An 11,096-nucleotide genomic window follows, 5' to 3' on the forward strand; every position below is an offset into this window, starting at 1 on the left:
TTAGGGCTTTTTAGAGTTTTCAGGTTTTTTTTAGAGTTTTCAAGGATTTTTAGAGAACATTCAAAGTTGATCTTCACTATTGTTGGGATTTGTTATTATCATTCTTTAACGAATCTCCTTGCTTGTATATCCCAATGCTACGGAGTATAATTAAATTTAAGCTTTTCAAAGCTTTTTGGAGTCTTCCTGAGCTTTTTAGAGTTTCTCGGAGCTCTTTCAGGGCTCTTTAGTGTTTTTAGGAAACATTCAAAGATAATCTTCATTATTGTAGGGAATTTTGTTAGTATCATTCTTTATAAAGAATTAAGTTACTTTTAGTTGGCTTTAACGGATCCCTGGCTAGTAGATACTAGTGCTACGAAATATAATTAACTTAAATCTTTTTCTGAGCTTTTTAGAGTTTTTCAGAGCTCTTTAGATTTTTCAGAGGTTTTTTTGATATTTTAGGGCTTTTTAAAGTTTTCAATGTTTTTTTAGAGTTTTCAAGGCTTTTTAGAGAACATTCAAAGTTGATCTTCACTATATTAGGGATTTGTTATTATCATTCTTTAACGAATCTTCTATCTTGTAGATCCCAGTGCTACGGAGTATAAATAAATTTAAACTTTTCAAGGCTTTTTGGAGTCTACCTGAGCTTTTTAGAGTTTCCTAGAGCTCTTTCAGGCTCTTTAGTGTTTTTAGGATTTCTATGAAACATTCAAAGATAATCTTCATTATTGTAGGGAATTTTGTTAGTATCATTGTTTATAAATAATTAAGTTACTTTCAGTTGGCCTTAATGAATCCCCTGGCTAGTAGATACTAGTGCTACGAACTATAATTAACTTAAAGCTTTTTCTGAGCTTTTTAGAGTTTTTCAGAGCTCTTTAGATTTTTATGAGCTCTTTAGATATTTTAGGGCTTTTTAGAGTTTTCAGGGTTTTTTCAGAGAACATTCAAAGTTGATCTTCACTATTGTAGGGATTTGTTATTATCATTCTTTAACGAATACCCTAGCTTATAGATCCCAGTGCTACATAGTATAATTAAATTTAAGCTTTTAAAAGCTTTTTGGAGTCTTCTTGAGCTTTTTAGAGTTTCTCATAGCTCTTTCAGGGCTCTTTAGTGATTTTAGTGTTTTTAGGAAAAATTCAAAGATAATCTTCATTATTGTAGGGAATTTTGTTAGTATCATTCTTTATAAAGAATTAAGTTACTTTTAGTTGCCTTTAACGGATCCCCTGGCTAGTAGATACTAGTGTTACGAAATATAATTAACTTAAAGCTTTTTCAGAGCTTTTTAGAGTTTTTCAGAGCTCTTTAGATTTTCAGAGCTCTTTGGATATTTTAGGGCTTTTTAGAGTTTTCAGGTTTTTTTTTAGAGTTTTAAGGCTTTTTAGAGAAAATTCAAAGTTGATCTTCACTATATTAGGGATTTGTTATTATCATTCTTTAACGAATCTCCTATTTTGTAGATCCCAGTCCCTCATAGTATAATTAAATTTAATATTTTCAAATCTTTTTGGAGTCTACTTGAGCTTTTTAAAGTTATCCAGAGCTCTTTCAGGCTCTTTAGGGTTTTTAGGGTTTCTAGGAAACATTCAAAGATAATCTTCATTATTGTAGGGAATTTTCTTAGTATCATTCTTTATAAAGAATTAAGTTACTTTCAGTTGGCTTTAACGAATCCCCTGGCCAGTAGATACTAATGCTACGAAATATAATTAACTTAAAGATTTTTCATAGCTTTTTAGAGTTTTTCAGAGCTCTTTAGATTTTTATGAGCTCTTTAAACATTTTAGGGCTTTTTAGAGTTATCGGGGTTTTTTTAGAGAACATTCAAACTTGATCTTCACTATGGTTAAGGGTGCACAGGAACCGAGCCGGACCGATGGACCGAACCGGAATCGGTGGAACCGTACCTGGTTTTGGACCGAACCGAGGTACAAGGTACAGGTACCGATCCAAAAAATAGGAACCGAGGTCTGCGGGTACAGGTACACGGTTCTGTACAAGTACCGTGCCGTACCGGACCGAATGTCCCGAATGAGCCGTTAGATTTAGGGGATAAGGGATCAGTATTAGCCGTTAGATTAGAGGGGGGTATATAAGCGAACATTATAGGGTTTCCGTTTCTCTTCTCATTTTCTTCTTCTTTTTTTTCCGCCTCCTCTCTGTCTGAGAAGGGACGAGCGACAATCTTCTCCATTACAAATGTTGATTAACAGAGACGAGCGACAATCTTCTCTTCTCCATTACAAGTGTTGATTCAAAGGGTAAGTGTTGATTCAAACGGTAAGTAATTAATATTTGTAAGCGAACTGAACCTACTTTGAATCTCAAGTGTTGACTCAAAGGGTAAGCGAACTGAACCTAGGGTTTTGTAATTGAGATTTGTAATAATTCTGAATCTTCTGAGAATCTGAATCTAATAATTCTACCTTTAATCTTTTGATTTTTCAGATTTGTAATTAAGACTTGTTCATCAGATTTGCAAGAGTTGATTGATTTGGCTTGGATTTGGTAAGAATTCTATCTTCTTAATCTTTTCTTTTGATTTTTCATTATTTTTGTTAATGAAATTAGGGTGTTTTGCTTTAGTTTTGTTGTTTAATGTTTGAAAGATTGAGATCTTATCTAATTGATGTGTGTTTCATTGAATTGTGATGCTATGCTCTGTTTTATGTTACTGAATTTGTGATTTTAGGGTTAGGGTTTTGTTTTTGGATTTGTTTGGATGAGAATTGATCAATTAAATGATGTTGAGAAGATCCAGATGTTATCTTGATTTTGAGTATGAGCTGCAAAATCTTTGGATTGAAAGTTTAGCTGAATTGCTAATAACAAGCTAGTACTTGTCTTAATTCAGGGTTCATGTTTTGTAATTGATCTGGTAATGTGTATCTTGATGTGTGTAGTTAATTTGAGAAATTAGGGTGTTAATTTGTTTTGGTGGTGGTTTTGTAGTTCTCATCTTAATTATGAATTGAAGTTTGGTCTTCTGGATGTTGATCATTCTAGGATGTTTAGCTGATTAATGAATTGAGTCTAATGAAGAGTTGTTATGTATGTTGATGGGTTAAATGAGTTGTGATGCAAGCTGAGATGATATTGAGTTACTAACTACTATTATTTGTTTGGCAGCGTTACTTGGTCCTATCAACACTGATGACACCACAAGTGCTGCTGATATGGATTAGAAGATCAAGATTCAAGACTACTGCATCACTAGATGCACTGCTAGTTGTTCTTTTTTCAGATTTTCTCATTTTCAAGACTTAGTGTGTGTGTCTGTGGCTACTGCCTACTGCTAATTGTTGTTTTTTCGGATTTCCCATACTTTAGTGCTTGTGATTGTGAGATTGTCAGTTTGTGTGCTACACTACTACTGCCTACTGCTACTCAGGTTTTCAAGACTTTGTTTGTTTGGTTTGCTAGTAATATAGCTACTTATTAATTGTTGCTTTGTTCTAAGTATGAGTTATTACTTAATATATTGAAAAACAGGTAAAAAACATGTACTTAGATTGTCAGAGAAAAAGACATATTTCTCTCTGGAAAAGAACCGATTGGAACCGGTACTGTACCTGGTACCGAATGGAACCGGAACCGAGGTACAAGGTACAGGTACCAGTCCAAAATTTTGGAACCGAGGCTAGGGAGGTACAGGTACTCGGTCTCGTCAAGAACCGAGCCGAGCCGAACCGTACTGTGTGCACCCTTAATTATGGTAGGGATTTGTTATTATCATTCTTTAACGAATATCCTAGCTTATAGATCCCAGTGCTACATAGTATAATTAAATTTAAGCTTTTAAAAGCTTTTTGGAGTCTTCCTGAGCTTTTTAGAGTTTCTCATAGCTCTTTAAGGGCTCTTTAGTGATTTTAGGTTTTTTAGGAAAAATTCAAAGATAATCTTCATTATTGTAGGAAAATTTGTTAGTATCATTCTTTATAAAGAATCAAGTTACTTTCAGTTGGCTTTAACGAATCCCCTGGCTAGTAGATACTACCGCTACGAAATTTAATTAACTTAAAGCTTTTTCAGAGATTTTTAGGGTTTTTCAGAGCTCCTTAGATTTTTCGGAGCTCTTTAGATATTTTAGGGCTTTTTAGAGTTTTCAGGGTTTTTTTAGAATTTTTAAGGCTTTTTAGAGAACATTCAAAGTTGATCTTCACTATTGTAGGGATATGTTATTATCATTCTTTAACGAATCTCCTAGCTTGTAGATCCCAGTGCTACGAAGTATAATTAAATTTAAGCTTTTCAAAGCTTTTGGAGTCTTCCTGAGATTTTTAGAGTTTCTCAGAGCTCTTTAAGGGCTCTTTAGTATTTTTAGGGTTTTTAGGAAACATTCAAAGATAATCTCCATTATTGTAGGAAATTTTGTTAGTATCATTCTTTATAAAGAATTAAGTTACTTTCAGTTGTCTTTGACGGATCCCCTGGCTAGTAGATACTAGTGCTAAGAAATACAATTAACTTAAAGCTTTTTTAAAGGTTTTTAGAGTTTTTCAGAGCTCTTTGGATATTTTAGGGCTTTTTAGAGTTTTCAGGATTTTTTTAGAGTTTTCAAGGCTTTTTAGAGAACATTCAAAGTTGATCTTCAGTATTGTAGGGATTTGTTATTATCATTCTTTAAAGAATCTCCTATCTTGTAGATCCCAGTGCCTCGGCGTATAACTAAATTTAAGCTTTTCATAGCTTTTTGGAGTCTTCTTGAGTTTTTTAGAGTTATCCAGAGCTCTTTCAGGCTCTTTCGGGTTTTTAGAGTTTCTAGGAAACATTCAAAGATAATCTTCATTATTGTAGGGAATTTTTGTAGTATCATTCTTTATAAAAAATTAAGTTACTTTCAGTTGGTTCTAACGAATCCCTTGGCTAGTAGATACTAGTGCTACGAAATATAATTAACTTAAAGCTTTTTCAGAGCTTTTTAGAGTTTTTTTAGAGCTATTTAGATTTTTATGAGCTCTTTAAATATTTTAGGGCTTTTTAGAGTTATCGGGGTTTTTTTAGAGAACATTCAAAGTTGATCTTCACTATGGTAGGGATTTGTTATTATCATTGTTTAACGAATATCTTAGCTTATAGATCCCAGTGCTACAGAGTATAATTAAATTTAAGCTTTTGTAAGCTTTTTGGAGTCTTCTTGAGCTTTTTAGAGTTTCTCATAGCTCTTTCAGGGCTCTTTAGTGATTTTAGGTTTTTTAGGAAAAATTCAAAGATAATCTTCATTATTGTAGGAATTTTTGTTAGTATCATTCTTTATAAAGAATCAAGTTACTTTCAGTTGGCTTTAACGAATCCCATGGCTAGTAGATACTAGCGCTACGAAATATAATTAACTTAAAGCTTTTTCAGAGCTTTTTAGAGTTTTCAGAGCTCTTTAGATATTTTAGGGCTTTTTAGAGTTTTCAGTTTTTTTTTAGAGTTTTCAAAGGTTTTTAGAGAACATTCAAAGTTGATCTTCACTATTGTAGGGATTTGTTTTTATCATTCTTTAACGAATCTCCTAGCTTGTAGATCCATGTGCTACGGAGTATAATTAAATTTAAGCTTTTCAAAGCTTTTGGAGTCTTCCTGAGCTTTTTAGAGTTTCTCAGAGCTATTTCAGGGTTCTTCAGTATTTTTAGGGGTTTTAGGAAACATCCAAATATAATCTTCATTGTTGTAGGGAATTTTGTTAGTATCATTCTTTATAAAGAATTAAGTTACTTTCAGTTGGCTTTGATGGAACCCCTGGCTAGTAGATACTATTGCTAAGAAATATAAATAACTTAAAGCTTTATTAGAGCTTTTTTGAGTTTTTCAGAGCTCTTTGGATATTTTAGGGCTTTTTTGAGTTTTCAGGTTTTTTTTAGAGTTTTCAAGGCCTTTTTAGAGGACATTCAAAGTTGATCTTTACTATTGTAGGGATTTGATATTATCATTCTTTAACGAATATCCTAGCTTATAGATCCCAGTCCTACAGAGTATAATTAATTTAAGCTTTTAAAAGTTTTTGGAGTGTTCTTGAGCTTTTTAGAGTTTCTCATAGCTCTTTCAGGGCTCTTTACTGATTTTAAAGTTTTTAGGAAAAATTCAAAGATAATCTTCATTATTGTAGGAAATTTTGTTAGTATCATCCTTTATAAAGAATTAATTTACTTTCAGTTGGTTTTAACGAATCCCCTGGCTAGTAGATGCCAGCGCTACGAAATATAATTAACTTAAAGCTTTTTCAGAACTTTTTAGAATTTTTCAAAGCTCTTTATATTTTTCGGAGCTCTTTGGATATATTAGGGTTTTTAGAGTTTTCATGGTTTTTTTAGAGTTTTCAAGGCTTTTGAGAGAACATTCAAAGTTGATCTTCACCATATTAGGGATTTGTTATTATCATTCTTTAACGAATCTCCTATCTTGTAGATCCCATTGCCTCGGAGTATAATTAAATTTAAGCTTTTCAAAGCTTTTTGGAGTCTTCTTGAGCTTTTTAGAGTTATCCAGAGCTCTTTCAAGCTCTTTAGGGCTTTTAGGGTTTCTAGGAAACATTCAAAGATAATCTTCATTATTATAGGGAATTTTCTTAGTATCATTCTTTATAAAGAATTAAGTTACTTTCTGTTGGTTCTAACGAATCCCCTGGATAGTAGATACTAGTGCTACGAAATATAATTAACTTAAAGCTTTTACAGAGCTTTTTTGAGTTTTTCAGAGCTATTTAGATTTTTATGAGCTCTTTAAATATTTTAGGGCTTTTTAGATTTTTCGGGTTTTTTTTAGAGAACATTCAAAGTTGATCTTCACTATGGTAGGGATTTGTTAATATCATTGTTTAACGAATATCCTAGCTTATAGATCCCAGTGCAATAGAGTATAATTAAATTTAAGCTTTTGAAAGCTTTTTGGAGTCTTCCTGAGCTTTTTAGAGTTTCTCATAGCTCTTTCAGGGCTCTTTAGTGATTTTAGGTTTTTTAGGAAAAATTCAAAGATAATCTTTATTATTGTAGGAAATTCGTTAGTATCATTCTTTATAAAGAATCAACTTACTTTCAGTTGGCTTTAACGAATCCCCTGGCTAGTAGATACTAGCGCTACGAAATATAATTAACTTAAAGCTTTTCAGAGCTTTTTAGAGTTTTTCAGAGCTCTTTAGATTTTTTAGATCTCTTTAGATATTTTAAGGTTTTTTAGAGTTTTCAGGTTTTTTTAGAGTTTTCAAAGCTTTTTAGAGAACATTCAAAGTTGATCTTTTTAGAGTTTTTCAGAGCTCTATAGATTTTTATGAGCTCTTTAGATATTTTAGGGCTTTTTAGAGTTTTCATGGTTTTTTTAGAGAACATTCAAAGTTGATCTTCACTATTGTAGGGATTTGTTATTATCATTCTTTAACGAATATACTAGCTTATAGATCCCAGTGCTACAGAGTATAATTAAATTTAAGCTTTTAAAAGCTATTTGGAGTCTTCCTGAGCTTTTTAGAGTTTCTTATAGCTCTTTCAGGGCTCTTTAGTGATTTTAGGTTTTTTAGGAAAAATTCAAAGATAATCTTCATTATTGTAGGAAATTTTGTTAGTATCATTCTTTATAAAGAATTAAGTTACTTTCAGTTGGCTTTGATGGATCCCCTGGCTAGTAGATACTAGTGCTAAGGAATATAAATAACTTAAAGCTTTATAAGAGATTTTTAGAGTTTTTCAGAGCTCTTTGGATATTTTAGGGCTTTTTAGAGCTTTCAGGTTTTTTTTAGAGTTTTCAAGGCTTTTTAGAGAACATTCAAAGTTGATCTTTACTATTGTAGGGATTTGTTATTATCATTCTTTAACGAATATCCTAGCTTATAGATCCCAGTGCTACAGAGTATAATTAAATTTATGCTTTTAAATGCTTTTTGGAGTCTTCTTGATCTTTTTAGAGCTTCTCATAGCTCTTTCAGGGCTCTAAACTGATTTTAAGGTTTTTAGGAAAAATTCAAAGATAATCTTCATTATTGTAGGAAATTTTTTTAGTGTCATTCTTTATAAAGAATTAATTTACTTTCAGTTGGCTTTAACGAATCCCTTGGCTAGTAGATGCTAGCGCTACGAAATATAATTAACTTAAAGCTTTTTCAGAGCTTTTTAGAATTTTTCAGAGCTCTTTATATTTTTCGGAGCTCTTTAGATATAATAGGGCTTTTTAGAGTTTTCATGGTTTTTTTTAGAGTTTTCAAGGCTTTTTAGAGAACATTCAAAGTTGATCTTCAGTATTGTAGGGATTTGTTATTATCATTATTTAAAGAATCTCGTAGATTGTAGATCCCAGTGCTATGGAGTATAATTAAATTTAAGCTTTTCAAAGCTTTTTGGAGTCTTCCTGATCTTTTTATAGTTTCTCAGAGCTCTTTCAGGGCTCTTTAGTGTTTTTAGGGTTTTTAGGAAACATTCAAAGATAATCTTCATTATTGTAGGAAATTTTGTTAGTATCATTCTTTATAAAGAATTAAGTTACTTTCAGTTGGCTTTAACGAATCCCCTGGCTAGTAGATACTAGCGCTACGAAATATAATTAACTTAAAGCTTTTTCAGAGCTTTATAGTTTTTCAGAGCTCTTTCGATTTTTCGGAGATCTTTAGATATTTTAGGGCCTTTTAGAGTTTTCATGTCTTTTTTAGAGTTTTCAAGGCTTTTCAAAGAACATTCAAAGTTGATCTTCACTGTTGTAGGGATTTGTTATTATCATTCTTTAACGAATCTCCTAGCTTGTAGATCCCAGTGCTACGGAGTATAATTAAATTTAAGATTTTCAAAACTTTTTGGAGTCTTCCTGAGCTTCTTAGAGTTTCTCAGAGCTCTTTCAGGGATCTTTAGTGTTTTTAGGGCTTTTAGGAAACATTCAAAGATAATCTTCATTATTGTAGGGAATTTTGTTAGTATCATTCTTTATAAAGAATTAAGATTCTTTCAGTTGGCTTTAACGAATCCCCTGGCTAGTAGATACTAGTGCTACGAAATATAATTAACTTAAAGCTTTTTCAGAGCTTTTTAGAATTTTTCAGAGCTCTTTAGATTTTTATGAGCTATTTAGATATTTTAGGGCTTTTTAGAGTTTTCAGGGTTTTTTTAGAGAACATTCAAAGTTGATCTTCACTATTGCAGGGAATTGTTATTATCATTCTTTTTGAATATCCTAGATTATAGATCCTAGTGCTACAAAGTATAATTAAATTTAAGCTTTTAAAAGCTTTTTGGAGTCTTCCTGAGCTTTTTAGAGTTTCTCAGAGGTCTTTCAGGCTCTTTAGTGTTTTTAGGGTTTTTAGGAAACATCCAAAGATAATCTTCATTATTGTAGGAAATTTTGTTAGTATCATTCTTTATAAAGAATTAAGTTACTTTCAGTTGGCTTTAACGAATCCCTTGGCTAGTAGATACTAGTTCTACGAAATATAATTAACTTAAAGCTTTTTCAGAGATTTTTAGAGTTTTTAAGAGCTCTTTAGATTTTTCAGAGCTCTTTGGATATTTTAGGGCTTTTTAGAGTTTTCAGGGTTTTCAAGGTTTTTTAGAGAACATTCAAAGTTGATCTTCACTATTATAGGGATTTGTTATTATCATTTTTAACGAATCACCTATCTTGTAGATCCCAGTGCTACGGAGTATAATTAAATTTAAGCTTTTAAAAGGTTTTTGGAGTCTTCCTGAGCTTTTTAGAGTTTCTCAGAGGTCTTTCAGGCTCTTTAGTGTTTTTAGGAAACATCCAAAGATAATCTTCATCATTGTAGGAAAATTTGTTAGTATCATTCTTTATAAAGAATTAAGTTACTTTCAGTTGGCTTTAACGAATCCCCTGGCTAATAGATACTACCACTATTTCAGAGCTTTTTAGAGTTTTTCAGAGCTCTTTAGAATTTTCGGAGCTCTTTAGATATTTTAGGGCATTTTAGAGTTTTCAGGTTTTTTTAGAAAACATTCAAAGGTTAACTTCACTATCGTAGGGATGTGTTATTATCATTCTTTAACGAATATCCTAGCTTATAGATCCCAGGGCTAAATAGTATAATTAAATTTAAGCTTTTAAAAGCTTTTTGGAGTCTTCCTGAGCTTTTTAGAGTTTCTCATAGCTCTTTCAGGGCTCTTTAGTGATTTTAGGGTTTGTAGGAAAAATTCAAAGATAATTTTCATTATTGTAGGAAATTTTGTTAGTATCATTCGTTATAAAGAATTAAGTTACTTTTAGTTGGCTTTAACGAATCCCCTGGCAAGTAGATACTAGCGCTACGAAATATAATTAACTTAATCCTTTTTAAGAGCTTTTTAGAGTTTTTCAGAACTCTTTAGATTTTTCGGAGCTCTATAGATATTTTAGGGATTTTAAGAGTTTTCAAGTTTTTTTTAGAGTTTTCAAGGCTTTTTTAAGAACATTCAAAGTTGATCTTCACTATTGTAGGGATTTGTTATTATCATTCTTTAACGAATATCCTAGCTTATACATCCCAGTGCTATGGAGTATAATTAAATTTAAGCTTTTCAAAACTTTTTGGAGTCTTCCTGAGCTTTTTAGAGTTTCTAAGAGCTCTTTCAGAGCTCTTTCAGGGATCTTTAGTGTTTTTAGGGTTTTTAGGAAACATTCAAAGATAATCTTCATTATTGTAGGGAATTTTGTTAGTATCATTCTTTATAAAGAATTAAGTTTCTTTCAGTTGGCTTTAACGGATCCCCTGGCTAGTAGATACTAGTGCTACGGAATATAATTTACTTAAAGTTTTTCAGAGCTTTTTAGAGTTTTTCAGAGCTCTTTAGATTTTTCAGCGCTCTTTGGATATTTTAGGGCTTTAAAGAGTTTTTAAGGCTTTTTAGAGAACATTCAATGTTGATCTTCACTATTGTAGGGATTTACTATTATCATTCTTTAACGAATCTCCTATCTTGCAGATCCCAGTGCTACGGAGAATAATTAAATTTAAGCTTTTCAAAGCTTTTTGGAGTCTTCCTGAGCTTTTTAGAGTTTCCCAGAGCTCTTTCAGGCTCTTTAGTGTTTTTAGGGTTTCTAGGAAACATTCAAAGATAATCTTCATTATTGTAGGGAATTTTGTTTGTATCATTCTTTTTAAAGAATTAAGATACTTTCAGTTGGCTTTAACGAAGCCCTGGCTAGTA

At 31.7% G+C, this 11,096-nt stretch overlaps 1 long non-coding RNA gene across 1 annotated transcript; it reads left to right on the plus strand.

Moving 5' to 3' along the window:
• The first annotated feature begins 2,165 nt into the window (after positions 1–2,165).
• On the plus strand, positions 2,166–3,181 carry LOC113341917. Its single transcript, XR_003356205.1, has 3 exons — positions 2,166–2,255; positions 2,443–2,502; positions 3,124–3,181. It is a non-coding gene; the product is annotated as an uncharacterized LOC113341917 (long non-coding RNA).
• The last annotated feature ends 7,915 nt before the right edge of the window (positions 3,182–11,096 follow it).

Source organism: Papaver somniferum, unplaced genomic scaffold (genome assembly GCF_003573695.1).
Source record: "Papaver somniferum cultivar HN1 unplaced genomic scaffold, ASM357369v1 unplaced-scaffold_32, whole genome shotgun sequence".
Lineage (NCBI taxonomy): Eukaryota > Viridiplantae > Streptophyta > Magnoliopsida > Ranunculales > Papaveraceae > Papaver > Papaver somniferum.